The sequence below is a fragment of the Urtica dioica genome, chromosome 7, assembly GCF_054948205.1.
Source record: "Urtica dioica subsp. dioica isolate 48M chromosome 7, U.dioica_male_clone48M_v1_H2, whole genome shotgun sequence".
NCBI classification, from domain to species: domain Eukaryota; kingdom Viridiplantae; phylum Streptophyta; class Magnoliopsida; order Rosales; family Urticaceae; genus Urtica; species Urtica dioica.
The window spans coordinates 22,755,288-22,770,411 of record NC_142762.1 but is presented as its reverse complement, the minus strand read 5'-3'; the positions used below and the strand labels follow the sequence as shown (position 1 = coordinate 22,770,411).

General features: G+C 38.3%; 1 long non-coding RNA gene across 1 annotated transcript; it reads right to left on the bottom strand.

Annotated features, from left to right (window-relative positions):
- Window positions 1–11,278: 11,278 nt before the first annotated feature.
- LOC149390437 (uncharacterized) lies at window positions 11,279–12,761 on the bottom strand. The gene is made up of 2 exons (XR_016300290.1): window positions 12,397–12,761; window positions 11,279–11,596 (listed from the first exon to the last, which is right to left on the bottom strand). It is a non-coding gene; the product is annotated as an uncharacterized LOC149390437 (long non-coding RNA).
- Window positions 12,762–15,124: the final 2,363 nt, after the last annotated feature.

The window sequence follows — 15,124 nt, the reverse complement described above, 5'->3', positions numbered from 1 at the left end:
TAGATCTTTTATATGTACCTTTTAAATTTATTTCTTATAATATTTATCTAATTATAAAATTTATTGAGTGAAAATAATGAAATCATTTGAGAGTAAGCAATAATTACCATTGTATTAATTGACATGCCAAAAGAGGGAGGTATTTGAGGAAAAAAAGAAAAAGAAATAGGTAGATAAGCACAAATAATGATACAAGTATAACAAAGAATGGTGGTATTTTAATCCATAACATATAGAATGAGGAGCTAGGCTCCTTCCAACTTTTCTCCACACGCTGACACGTGGTTCTTTTGACGGATGACACGTAAAAATGCTGAAGAAAATATATCGCTCCGTTATGACTTTACCCTTTCATCTCCCTCCCCCATTTGTGACGACCCGACTTTTCGGACCGTCTTACTTATCTTACTTTTTAAACTTTAGAAAATTCTTTAGAAAAATTGGAGGATTTTGTTTTTTTAAAAATATTGTACAAAGGCAAACCAAATTTTAAGAATTTGAAAAGAAACAAAACATAAAAGAAATATGAAGATTGCATTTTAAACGTTTCATGATAAATACTTAACCCAAATTGAAAATACGAATTTAAAACCAAACATAGCTGCAAAAATACTAAAACATAACCCATATCCTAAATTTTAACCAAATTAGAAAACTCTTTGAAACTTCATAACTTCGAAAAAAAATTGAAAATAAAAACATTAAAATTTATTTATTAAAGATTCGTAGCGGAAGACTTATTTCGTGAATGGCAACCATGACCTAACCCTCTCGCTATCGACACCGCTAGACCGACCTACTCAGCTCTTTGCAAGTTGTTTACCTACAACACAGACGCATATTTTTTTTTCAAAGAGATGAGCTTACGCTCAGCAAGAATAGTATAAAGCTCACAAAATAAAAAGAGTAATGCAATGGATGAACCGGTTATTAGTATTTTAAAACTAATTGTTGACTTGATCTTTCTTTTCTTGATTATATCAATTTTTAGTTCGGGGTGCCCCTAGGGTACGTAGTCGTACCTATTTTAGTGACTTCAGTGTGTGCTTGTCCAGACCGCGAAGGGTCGCCTTTAAGATGTTCGTTGATTTTGTAGCCACATGGGTTTATACGACTCGATCGTGAAAATCGAGCGACCCAAAACCATGGGGTCATGATTTTCGTAGCTACGGGGGCCTCGAGCGACCACAAACCACGGGGGTCAAGATTTTGGAAGCCACATGGGCCTTAACCGACTCGATCACGGGGGATCGAGCGATCGTAAACCACGGAAGTCTAGATTTTCGGAGCCACGGTGTAAAGGATAAACTTTTGAATCACTCTACTTGTAAATTCAAGTTTAATAAACGAGCTTCCGTTTGTTACAGTTAAATTCTTGAGTAAATTATGGTCATATAAGTTTATTGAATTAATTTAAAATATTTTAAGGTAATAGAAAATCTCGGAATAAATAAAGGATTTATCGAGTTCGTCTCAAATAATAAATTATTTTCCGAAGAAATATTCCGGAATTTAATTTAAGAAATAAATTCTCAAGAACGATAATTATTTCCGAGAAACCTTAAATATATTTAAATTAATCAAGAAAGAACGAGAAAATTCTCAGTTAATCATATAATTAAAATCCTATCGGTTACGGATTAATGATGGATATAATTGTAATAATATTCAGGACCCATTTGAAAGGAATTTTGAAAGTGGGGTTAGTTTGAGATTGAGAGAGAAAAGAAGGATTTATTGAATAAATTTTGAAACCTCCTTCATATATAAGTAAATTAATTATATCTCTCCTCTTCATTATCTTCTTCGATTCTTCTTCTTCCTTTCCTCTTCTTCTCGCACGACCGAGTTGCACAAGAAAGGAAAGAAAAAAAATTCAACAACAACAAGAACAACATCTTGTGTTTGGTAGTTAACTCAAAAAAATTTTGTTTTCTATTTTCTAATTTTCGTAGTTGTATTGAAAAATTATTTTGCAGTTGTTTTCAAAAAGCTGTTTGGTACAGTTTTCATTTTTGTTTTTGAGAAAGTGAAAAAACTAAAAAAAAGTGTTTGGTATAGTTTTCATTTTTGTTTTTGAAAGAATGAAAAGAGAAGATGAGGAGAAGGAGAAGAGAAGAGAAGAAATTTTTTTCCAAAAACACATTTTATTTGTTTTCAGTTTTCTTTACTTTTTTTACAAAACAACTTCAAAATTTTTTGAAAATTTTTTCCGGAAAATCAAATCAAACACATTTTCGTTTTTTGTTTTCAATTTTTTCAACTCAAAAACAGTTTTTGAGAGGAGAACCAAACATCTCCGGCCATCACAACCACGACATCCTCCATCTTCATCTTCTTCCTCTTCCTCGCGCGTCTTCAACCCAGGACGGTCTTGTGTGCGCGCTCGGAACAAGAAGGAAGAGCCACCGCCGTGAGCCACCGTGGTTGCCGGACCAAGAACCAACGCCGAGAAAAGAGATATGGAGCACCGGAAACAAACAAATTCACGAAAATAAGGTAAGAAATCCTTACCCGAAATGGATTTGAGAATTAGGGTTTGAAATTAGAAAATTGGGGGTTTTCGATTTCAATAAGGATTTTCGTGAAATTAATATGTTTTGGATGTTTATTGAGCTCGGTTGATGATGATTATCACCTTAATTTGTGAATTTAAAGCCGTTCTTTGGAAATTCCTTTGATTTTGGCCAAAAATAGAAAAAATTAGGGCTTATGGATTTGAATTGGGGTTTTTTGGATTCTAAGATTTGTTGATGATTTTGGAATAATCTCAGAATAATTTTGTGCTTAGTTATGTCGAGATTTGGAGAGATTTCGGAATTGTGATGAAGTTGGTTTGAAATTTCTTGTTTGGCCGTGTGTTTTGTTTGGGCCGTGTGTGTGTGTTGTTGCTGTGGTCTGGAATTGTTGCTGTTGATGGTTGAGTTTAAAGTTATGGTTTGGTTGATATGATTTGGAAGTCTTGTGGCGTGTTAGCTCATTGATGGTTTGTCGAGGTTGTTTTTGACTTGTTGGCTTTGTTTTTTTTTTTTGACATGTTGGTTTGGTTTTTTGACATGTTGGCCGGCTGATTGTCTCGTTTGTTTTGAGCTTGAAAATCTGGCCGGATATTCTTAATTTGAAACTTGATGTGCTTGGTCATTTTGGAACTCGGCCGAGTCGTGCTGAAAAATTCCAAACGAATCTGAGAATGTTGTTATATTCCGTATTTGGTTTATTTGATTTGAGAATCGGCTTGAATTTAGTTAATGTGATTTGAGGATGATGTCTCATTTTTGGTTAGTTCGATTTCGGATTCGATTGGTTGAGTGCGTTGTTTTGTTTTCTGGAAGTTAGATAATTAAAAAAAAGAGTGGATCTCGATCTCACTCGTGAGTTCGTCAATCGCTTTCTAGCGTTTAATACTCTCGAGTTAAATCGTAGATCTAATGATTTGGATTTATTTTAAATAATTGTTAATTATTTAATTAAAAGATGTTCGGGAATTTAATTTCAGTTTATTATTTCGGAATTCTCGGTTTGTATGATTTCAGATTAATTATTTATTTGAGACTCGTTAAAAATAATTATTGGATTTTATTTCGTACTATTTCTTCGGTACGAACACATACGGGTCTTAAAGAAGTTTAATTTCCGAAAGACCGAGAAATAAGTAAATTAAATTCTTGAACCCTGAGTCGCTCTCATGTGAGTAGCATAGGTGTGTACTCTGAGTGCTGCAGAGTACCAAAACCATAAGAATTCTTGTCGCTGGTACCTACAAGTCATTGACTTGTATTGATGACCGTATCGGTTTGGATGGCGCTGAGTACTCAAACGGAGGCCCACTGAGTGCAACGTACCCAATGAGGTTATTTCTTGAAACGTGTGCTCATTGTCGACTTGAGACCCTGACAGAGGCTCACCGAGTGCCCCGTGTGTCTTGGGACTGCTTCGCGAAACGCGATCCCATTGCCAACTAGAAACTCAATTGGAGGCCCACTGAGTGCACCGTGCCGCAGTGGGATATGGTAATCGCGAATCAAGAGCTTATTACTGGAAGCTCGGCCGCGCCGACGTCAGATGAAGATGGTACCACTAGTGGATCCCAGACAAACGATAAAACTCTTAGGGTGTCAGACAACTCATGCTCGAAGTCTAAGGCTGGTCTCTTGTCGTTCCGAATGTTATAGCGGGGGATGTGTGTAGTCTTGCGGACAACAAGTACCAGTTAGAGTGTACACACATTAGTCATGCTCTAGAACTAGTTAGATTTGCATCATGCATTCTTATGTGCTGGTTTGCACGTCACATGATATCACATGGCATTAGTCGCTTTAGTTTCTAAGTTAGACTCTCACTTATTGAATCAATTGACTCATAGTTTCATGACTCTTGGTAATGTAGAGAATGGTAAGGCGGCGATGTAAATAAGGAAGTTGAAGATGAAGACCGGACGTGTATCTCTTGACATATGGGCTAATGGGAACTCACCTGAGATCAACTTTAGTATAATAATCTTTTGTTGAACCTATTCCGTAATATATGCTCCTAAAACTATCTCCTGTAAATATACGCAAACCCAAGAGCTTATATGTATATATAAAGAGTCGTTATGAGACTCAAAGTTCGAATTGAGAAAAACGAAAAAAAATTCCGGATTTTTCATATAACCACTTTTGATACTTATACATTATTGTACTTAAATTATGTTTAATATAAGTGTTTATGGTTATTATGTTATTGATATTTTTGAATTTGTTTGATATGATATATTGATATGATGATTATATGATATGTGACGTTTACCTCAATTGCGGCTCGTGAGTCAACGAGAGAGCGCGGGTCGTGACACTCGGGGCCTTAAGTGACTCGATCACGGAGATCGAGCGACCCTAAACCATGGGGGTCCGGATTTTTGGAGCAACGAGGGCCTTAAGCGACTCGATCACGGGGATCGAGAGACCCTAAACCACGGGAGTCGGGATTTTTGGAGCCACGGGGGCTAAAGCGACTTGATCACGGGGATCAAGGCGACCCTAAACCACGGGATTCGATATTTTTGGAGCCACAGACCTTAAGTGACTCGATCACAGGGATCGAGCGACTCTAAACCACGGGGATCGAGATTTTTGGAGCCACGGGGGCCATAAGTGACTCGATCAAGGGGATCGAGCAACCGTAAACCACGAGGGTCGGGATTTTTTGAGCCACGATGGCGAAAGCGATTCGATAACGGGGATCAAGCGACCCTAAACCACGGGGGTCGGGATTTTTGGAGCCACGGCAACCTTAAGCGATTCGATCACGGGGATCGAGCGACCCTAAACAAGGGGGATCGGGATTTTTGGAGCCACGGGGCCTTAAGTGACTCGATCCACGGGGATCGGGATTTTCGGAGCAACGGAGGCCTTAAGAGAGTCGATCTCGGAGATCGATTCGATCACGGGGATCTAGCGACTCTAAACCATAGGGGTCGAGACTTTTGGAGCCACGGGAACTAAGATCGTGCTAGAGGCAATAAACGGAGTCGTTTTTCATTGATAAAAGTCTTCACACTGGGTGGATTACAAAAAATTTCCCTTTGTGGGGATTACATGTGTTGGGACACAAAATGATGGTGATAAAAAGGAAGAGCGTGTAGGGTCTGATCGTCGGTGTGGATGTCGCTCTTGCTTAGGCAGCTTCTAGATTTTAGGTGACAATGTTGAGATGGGCTCTTGCCCTTGGAGCCTCGTTCTCATTGTTCCCGTTTTCGATTTGTTTGCCGTTTTGGCTCGTCGAGGCTTCGGCGTTGTTGACCATTTTGAGAACAAACTCTTTCAGCTCTCCTCCTCTGATTAAGGACTCGATCTGTCTCTTTAGATCGATGCATCCAGAGGTCACACGCCCGTGACACTGGTGAAACTCGCAATACTCGGACTGATCTCATTTAGCGGGGGTCTCGCTTTAGAGGTATGAGATCGGTAAACTTGTCGCGAGCTAACGCGAGGATCCTTTCAGACGGGGCGTTCAGCGGGGTGAAGTTCAAGTTGTCTCGAAATTTTTCTACCAACAGACGCTTTGAGTCAGTATGGAGTAGTCTGGAGGGGTCGCCACGCGCCTTTTCGCTTTTCCAATCATTGGACTCGTAGTCCTCACTTCGTCGATTTCCTTGTTCGCTTGGCCTTCAGATTTGGAAAATCTCTTCCACAGTGATGTAATTTCCGACCCGAGCCATAAGCTCGGTCATTGTCTTTTGCTCTTTCTTGATCGAGGAGTTAAAGAAGTCACCGATCAGGAGTCCATCGAGAATGGCTTAGATGGCATCGCCGTGTTCAAACTTGTCAACTTAGTTCAACTCCTCAGTGAAATGCGGCAAGTATTCGGGCATAAATTCGCTTCTCGTCTGCCTACTTGACTGTCCGGAGGTGGCTTTTTCCATGCTTCCTCTCTTCAGCGTAGTAGTCCTCCAATCTTGAGACTTTTCCCGGAGGAGTCTTCCGGTTTTGAAAAGAGAAATTTTGCCGGTGGGATATCGTGGTTGTTCTTCGAGTACCCCTCCTTCTAGCGCCAAAATGATAATGCGTTTTTTTAGATAAACATTCACGGGACACGTGTCGGGGTGTGAGCTTGAGACGTGTCTCGATTTTGGGTTGCGAAGTGTCGAATCTCCTATGGTTTCGAATGGATTGTGACGGGTCGGGGATGGTGTTACGACCGTGTGGTGGAGACCTTCGGGAACTCGACGGGGTGGTGTGTTTTGATGTGCCCTTCCTTTCCCTTAACTAAAAGAGAAGACACAAATGGTGATACAGTTTGAAATGTTCCTCATATTCAGTAGAATAAGAGAATTAGATTTCTCAAGTTCTTGGACACCTTTTGAGAGGAAATGTAATTTGGCGTAATTCTAGTCTTTGTTTGTGAAAGAAATATGAGAGAGAGATATATATATATATAATATTTACTCTTCAATTTTAGAGAGAAATGAAATAGATCATTCATCCTTGTGTTTTGAGGTAAGATAGTTTGTCTCGATTATGAGAGAGAGAGAGAGAGTTTTCTTTTTTAACTCTAGAGAGAATTTTAGAGGGAGAAGTTGTAGTCTCTTTTTCTTGGTAGAGAATGACCTGTTGGAATTGATCTAGGGTTAAGAAAAAGTTTAACGCTTCGAGCAAGCGGCGGAATTTAAAAATTTTCTTTTAAACGAGTAAAACGATTTTACTAACCTAGACAAAGAGTAACTAAATGTAAATAAAAAACTATTATGAGTATTAAAATTATCTAACCTTTTTAGAAGCTTGAACGTTGATGAGCCTTCGGAAGGTTGATAACGTTCGTCTCCCCTCGCAGCACGTCTCTTTTCTTTCCTCGGCAACTCGAGCAACCACGAAAGTTTCTATCACTATAATCACTCGAGAGAAAAGGAATTAGTGAGTGGGCACTTTTTAAACACGACGACTCGAGAACAAGTCTCAAAGTCGAAAAGCTAATAACGCTAGGTCAAATGAGGACCTAGGTGCCAAAACAAAAACGAAAAGAACTTAGAGAGAGAGAGAGAGAGAGAGGAGAAGTCGGCCAAGTCTAGAGAGAGAAGCTCTCAAATCTCTAAAACTTGGATGAATGAAATGAGGGGAATGATGGTCCTATTTATAGGAGAAGGGTTGGCCTTGGAAAGAAGTAGTTTCCTCTTATTTTCCAAGCCTTCATGAGCAACCCTTTATTTCCCATTCCTATCAAAGTCACACGGCCAACATGAGCCTTCATGACACCTTGGATTTGTTTCCTCTTTTATTTTTGCTTCTCCCTTGACCCATTTGGCGGAAATCCCTTATGCATCTGGATGCAAATTTGTTTCCTCTTTTTCTTTTAGCAAGTATCTTCATACATTAATGCACAAAGTAATCTCCCTTTACTTTCTTTGGGTTGGGCGGCCAAGGTTCTCTAGAAGGAGCTTCTAGAAGCTTCTTCATTTGTTCATGACAATATGAGAAAAGCCCATTAAGAATTTCCAAGTAAAATTCTATGAAATGAAATTAATTCACAAGGCCCAATGAACTTATCATGGCCGAGTATTAATATGTCATCATATGACATTCATTTCATGCTATGTCCTAAAAGACAAAATTACCCTTTTTGACAATTTTCGTAAAACTTGTCTCGTTCTTGTTTTGACTTAGCTTCTAGTTTAACTATTCCTACTCGATGTGATTAGTGACAGTGACCTCATGGATCCAAATGAACAAAGCTTGAGCTAAATACTTGGACTCAAAAGTTCACAAACCTTTTCCAAGTTTAGCTTAATGTCAACTGACTCCACTAAAGAGTTGACAATGAAAATCTCTCGATTCAAATGAATTTATTTTCTACTCAAGAATTAAAATTAAAAAGTGCTTATTTGGCTTGTTTAATAAATTATTATAGTTAATAATTAATAAGCACTGTGCGTACGCATGCATTCGTATTTTAAATAAAGCGATCGAGCATCATCGCTAATGTGTCTTCAGTTTGATGTATTTCCCTTCATAAAATTAAAAAGTGCTTATTTGGCTTGTTTAATAAATTATTATATTATAAAAACCCTAAGATCATCTGTTACCTGTTAGTCATATTGGTAATAATAGGCGAGAAAATAATTAGACAAATTGCATAAAATAATTAAATAAATAATAAATTAAACTAATGAAATAAATACGTAGACATGAAATACAAAAAAAAAAAAAATAACTAGACCGGATATCACCAAGAAACCGGTATAGAAAGGGAAATGAGAACACGTCGTGGCTTTTTCGACAATTTCCTTAAAGTGTTATTGCTCTCCCACCGGGTACTGGAATAATGTGAGCTACCGCCTTCTAGGATACAACGACGTACGAGATGAACACAACACCAACTTGTTCAACTCCTACGAACTTGAACACGTGCCAAAATCCTACCACCACCTCGAGAAAATTGAGAGGAAAGTTGGAAGTGTTTGAGAATCACTATTAGTTGTTCTTCTCTCTCAATGAGAAGTGAGAGGTGCTTTATATATACAGGCAACGTTTAGCACCTTAGTGCTCCATCAAAAATGTTTACAACAATCATAAAAAAATACATTAATGCCTAAAACGTTCAAATCAATCAAAGCACACATTAATGTTCTCACAACCATCAAGGTTGAGTTACAAACGTTTTTGGTCTATGATGCTGATCATCCCAGCTCATATTATACACTAATAACCAATAATTGTGTATAATGCTGATAACAACATGCAACCATCAAGGTCCTTAATGCATTAACCTCTCAGCCTTCAAGAGCATAACACAATGCTCAAAAAAGTTCACACCCATTAAGGCTAGCTCGCAAACGTTTTGGCCACAATTAAAACCTCTTAAATTTCTTTCAACCCCACTTTATTCCAACAATCTCCCGCATGAATGAAATTGAGTAACGTCCACAGGACATGACTCGTCTCGATATGGTGATAGCTTCCACGGTCAATATCTGCATAAGATAGGTATGTATAACCTTTGAACCTCCCCTCGAAAAAAATATGCCAAGTTTACTGAGTAATCAATAGACGCGATGTCGTTGAACTGTTAGTCGTTTTTGTATAAACGATAAATATATTTCCCACAGATATTGTCACGACCCGCGACCTCTCGTCGCCGGTTCACGAGCCGCGACGGTGGGTTACGTCACAAGTCACAACGTCACTATAATAATATATCTCATATGCACAGGAATAACATTATATAACCATAATCAACGCAATACTTATATTAAACATAATACGATAACATATAAGTATTATAAGTCGTTATATAAAACCTGGGTAAATTTTTCGTTTTTCTCAATTCAAACTTTGAGTCTCACTACGACTCTAAATATTTACATAACCGCTCTTGGGTTTACGTATAATTACAGGAAATAGTTTTAGGAGCGTAGTTTACGGAAGGGGTTCAACAAAATATAGTTATAACTATAGAAGAGGTTGATCCCGAGTGAGTCTCCACTAGCCCAAAGGTCAAGAGATACACGTCCGGTCTTCGTCTTCAGTTTTGTTATTCACATCGCCGTCTTGCCCTTCTCTACATTACCAAGGGTCATAAAACTATGAGTCGATTGACTCAACAAGTGGGAGTCTAACTTAGAAAATAAAGCGACTAAATGCCATGTGATATCATGTGACGTGCAAACAAGCACATAATAATGCATGGATGCAAATCTAACAAGTCTAGAGCATGACTCTTGTGTATACACTTTAACTAGAACTTGTCGTATTTAAGTAACACACATCCCCCGCTATAACCTTCAGAACGACAAGAGACCAGCCTTAGACTTCGAGCAGCAGTCGTCCGGCGGCCTAAGAGTTTTAACGTCTGTCTGGGATCCACTAATGGTACCAACTTCATTCGGCGTCGGCGCAACCCCCAGGCCCTCATAGCCCGTCAAGGTGTGTCTTTCAGGTCCTCGTAACCTGGCATTAAGATCGGGTGCGACTCTTGGTCGACTTCCCGATAAATGAGTACTCAGCGCCATCCCCCAGGCCCTCATAGCCCGTCAGGGTTCATTTCGTTTTGGTACCATCGACACAACAATTCTTTAAGGTTCGGGTACTCTGCTGCACTCAGAGTACACACCTATGCTACTTACAGGAGAGCGACTCAGGATAAATCCTGAAAGAAATTTCATTTCCCTTTTATGCTCGTTAGTGTTTTAGGTTGAAGACTCGAGATATGACTCCCAGTACTTCTACCCTCGATTTGAATTCGAGAGTTAAACACGGCTCTCCTGTCTCCCACGTTCTAACAGGTCATCACAGCCTAAGGAAATTATATCACATATCAGAGGCTGGGTTTCACAAATCTCATGTTTGAACTTATTGAGCGAACTCACGCTAAGTTTTCAGGAAAAGCGGCCGAAGCCTTAATCTTTGAGATTATTCGATTTTAAAGCTTTTCCTATTCTTGTTTACTAACAAACAATAATGCACGTAAACAGGGTTATTCCCTTGGTATGTAGTTGACTTAAGTCTCCACACTTACCCGGAAAAGATCGTCTGAAAATTTGTTGTCTTCCGGAGTTTCCTTGCTTTTCACGCTTCCCGAAACTCTACACGTCCTGGAGCGTTATCACGTTCTGAAGCGTCGAGAAACTAAAACCCGAAGTTGAAAACTCATTAGTCAATGATCCGGAAGGTGATGACAAGATTAAGGTTCGTTATCGGGATTCATTGCGAGTCGGTTCAGGGGTTCGAGAATTTAATTCACTTATTTCCCGGCTTTTCGGAATTAAAACTTATTCAAGACTCGTACGAATTCGTACCAGAGAATGAGTACGAAATAAAATCCAAATCCTTATTTTAACGAGTCTTAAATAAATTAAAGAAATAATCCGAAAATAGTACAAACCGAGAATTCTAAATGAATTAACCAAAATTAAATTCTCGAACATCTCTTAATTAAATAATTGATAATCCTTGAATACAAATCTCAAATCCAAAATCAAGATTCGAGTCTAACGCTACAAAGCGATAAACGACTCACGAGTGAGATCGAGCTTTAAAAATCTGTTCTGAATTCTCTAACTTTCCAGCTTCCACGCGTTTAGTTCCGCCGGCTCTCGCTCGTCTCGACCTGATCTGTGACTGAGCTGTGAAATTCAGAAAACGAATATCGAGTCAATTATAACATCCAACTCCCGACTCGACTTAGAAACCGAAATCGAACCACTAACACAATTCTTAAATCCAATATAACTTGTCACAAAATCCATAACCTTGTCAACAAATCACGTAAACTTGTCATAAAGTTCACATTTCAACCTAAAAAACGAGCTAACCAAAAACATGAGCCCGACAGAATCATCAAATCTCAAATCATATCCACCAATTCCAAAACCAAATCACAAGCTAAAACTTAAAACCATATCCAAACCCCAATTCTCAAATCAATTTCAATTCCAAATTCTCAAATCTCAAAATCACTAATCATAACTTTCCAAAAATCGTCATAGCCTCCTAATTCAACCAGAAATTCATTCACAAATCGAACCCATAACAACCACACAACTCAGCAACGACAAAAATATTGCACACACACACACACGGCCTTAACCAAGTTCACGGCCGAAACCAATTTTCAAACCAAATCCCAAATCAAACCACATCAATACCCAAATCATCACAACCTCCATCAAACCCAGCATCAACAACACAGGATTCACAATTCAAAACACACGGCTAAAAAAACCAAGCTACACGGCCAAAATCAAATTCATGAGCAAAATCATCAAAAATCCAAAACTCATCACATCAATATCATCATTAAGCATCGACCACTCCGGAAAAACCACTAACCACACTCAATTCCTCAAGAACCATTTTAGAACACGAAATCCCCAAAACCAATTTCTCAAAACCCTAGTTTCCAATTCGGGTCAAGGAGATTTACCTTGTTTCTGAAAGAATTGAACCCTCCGGCGTCCTCTCTAACTCGCGGCGGCTCAACCTTCACAGCGGTCGCGCGCACGGCGAGGCACGGTGGTCGGCTGGATGGCGCGCGCACGGGGCTGGGGTCTCGGGCTGGTGCTGGTGGCCGAGCGTTCTCTCCCTCGGCCGCTCTCCTCCTTCTCAGTCTCGCTCTCTCGCTCTCTTCTGCTCTCTCTCGCTCGATCTCTCTTTCTCTCCCTCTCGGCCGCTCACTCTTTCTCTTCTCTTCTTCTTTCCTTCTCTTCTTCTCTTTCCTTTCCCTTCTTTTTTTTTTTTTTTTTTTTTTTCCCTTTCCTTTTCTTTTCCCGTGTCCTTTCTTTGTCTTGGGCTGGTGGGTTTAATTTTACTCGGCCGCGAAGACTTAATGACAAAGTAATTGACCAAGATAAGTGTTGAGTTGGCAAGGATAATAACTAAGTTTCCAAAATTCCCATTTAACCTTCTTTTCCTTGTTTCCTTTCAAGTGGGTCCATTAAAAATTGTCACAACCACGTCTTTTCATATAATTATTTAATTAAATCCATATCCGAACATATTATAATTATATGATTCGAACCGAGAATTTTCTCGTTCGTTCTTGATTAATTTAAATATATTTAAGGTTTCTCGGAAATAATTCTCGTCCTTGAGAATTTATTTCTTAAATTAAATTCCGGCATATTTCTTCGGAAAATAATTTATTATTCGAGACGAACTCGATAAATCCTTTATTTATTCCGAGATTTTTCATTACCTTAAAATAATTTAAATTAACTCGCTAAACTTCAACGTCCATAATTTATTCAAGAACTTACTTGTAACACACGAAAGCTCATTTATTAACCGTAAACTACAACGGCGATATTCAAAAGTTTATCCCTTACAGATATCTTCCTAACAGAAGATTCAGTTCTCATGTTTATGTTCATTTCGGCCCTGAAACATGCGCCTGGTTCTGCAAGAGTTTCTAAAGAATTAAGCCCAATTAATTCTCTTTCAAAGCGGCCCCACTTCTCTCTCACATAGGTGATTCTTTACCAAAGGTAATCCCGCATTACTTCATAAAAATTTCAAAAGATTTGATATCATAGAATCATTAAAAGCTCAACGCTTAACCTCGTACGGGTGTCACTGTTTTTATCATAGGAATAGGACTAGGGGGTCTTCCCCCACAGTGATTTCACTTCATCTTGACAATTAGGTTGTCCCTTTGAACCAAGATCTTGGGATCTCTAGTCAAGATGGTTGGGTTTCCTTTGTCTAGACTTATTGTTCATGGGCTTAAGCCCTATTCCTTTAGATGTCTTCTCTAAATGGTCCATCTATAACCCTTAGTTAGCGGATCCTCAATATTCTCTGTGGATCTAATACAGTCAAATCCATTGAATCCATATAAGAGAAGTTAACTCGTGGTTTTTATGTCGTTGACAAAATGTGTAGACATACCATGTTTCATCATGTTATGTGCTCTACCAATAAATTGGTTATAACAATATAATCATATTGTAGGCACAACTCAAGAATATCCCCTACAAAATAAAATGGCATTCAGCCTCTTCAACATCTTTATTAGTGTAACAAACTCATATTCCAATGTGGATCGAGTTATCACTTATTTTATGGAGGATTTCCAAAGATCAATTTTTATCTCCCAAAATGAATACCAATCCACAAAAGGATTTAAGATATCCAACTCGCATCAGTGAATCATTCAATGACTTTTGGAATATCTCTTATTAAGTATAAAATAGTCCCGAGTAAATCGTAGATACCTCAGTACCCCCACGATCACTATGCATAGTTTTCAACATGGAGTACTCGTATAGCTATCCAATCTACTTATAGTGTTGGCCAAATCAAATTAAGACTGCCTAACACTTTCACATATTCAATTTTGAGAGTTATTTTCTACAATTCTTAGACAACCATTGTCTAACTCCAATATGGCATCTAGAATCGTCATTTCCAAGCTTGTCAAGAATTTCCAGCGACTTGTGACCGTTTCAAGATAATCCCATTGGACTTTCATGTAAATAGACCCTCAATATTACATTGACAAGTCCAAAATATTTTATATCAAAGTCACGGTTTGATATATTATATATGTATTTGACCATGCAATTATTATCACTCATAATAAGCATGTCAGCAACATATAAACACAGAATCATATACCTATGTTGCTTATTTGTCACACTCACGGATCTAAAAAATAATTGACATTTTAACGGTGTCAAAATTTCTTAAGCCATTATCATAGCCTTTCGTTAAGATCATAAAACAATATGACTAGTTACATATTTTCCTTTCTTGCTTAGGCGCAGTACAACTCTCGAGTTGTTCTACATAGATTTCTTCATCAAGATATCTATTTAAGGAAAGTAATTTTACATCGTTATGACGAATTTCAAGATTACGCAACAAGGTGATTGAAATTATCATTTTAATGGATGTTATTCTCGTGGCGAGAGAATACGTAACAAAGTGGTCAAGATTCTCTAGATGTCTTATGACCTTTTATTACAAGTCTTGTCTTGTAATTAACAAGTTAGGTCATCCACTTTCCTCTTTCTCATGAAGGTAGACTTCGAGCCAAGTGTTTAACTACCAAGAAGAAGATTAACCAACTTCGCAAAGTAGTTTAGCATAATAGAGTCTCTATCACTTCTTATGGTATAAGTCCATAATTGACTCTCAAAAGAGTTCATGGG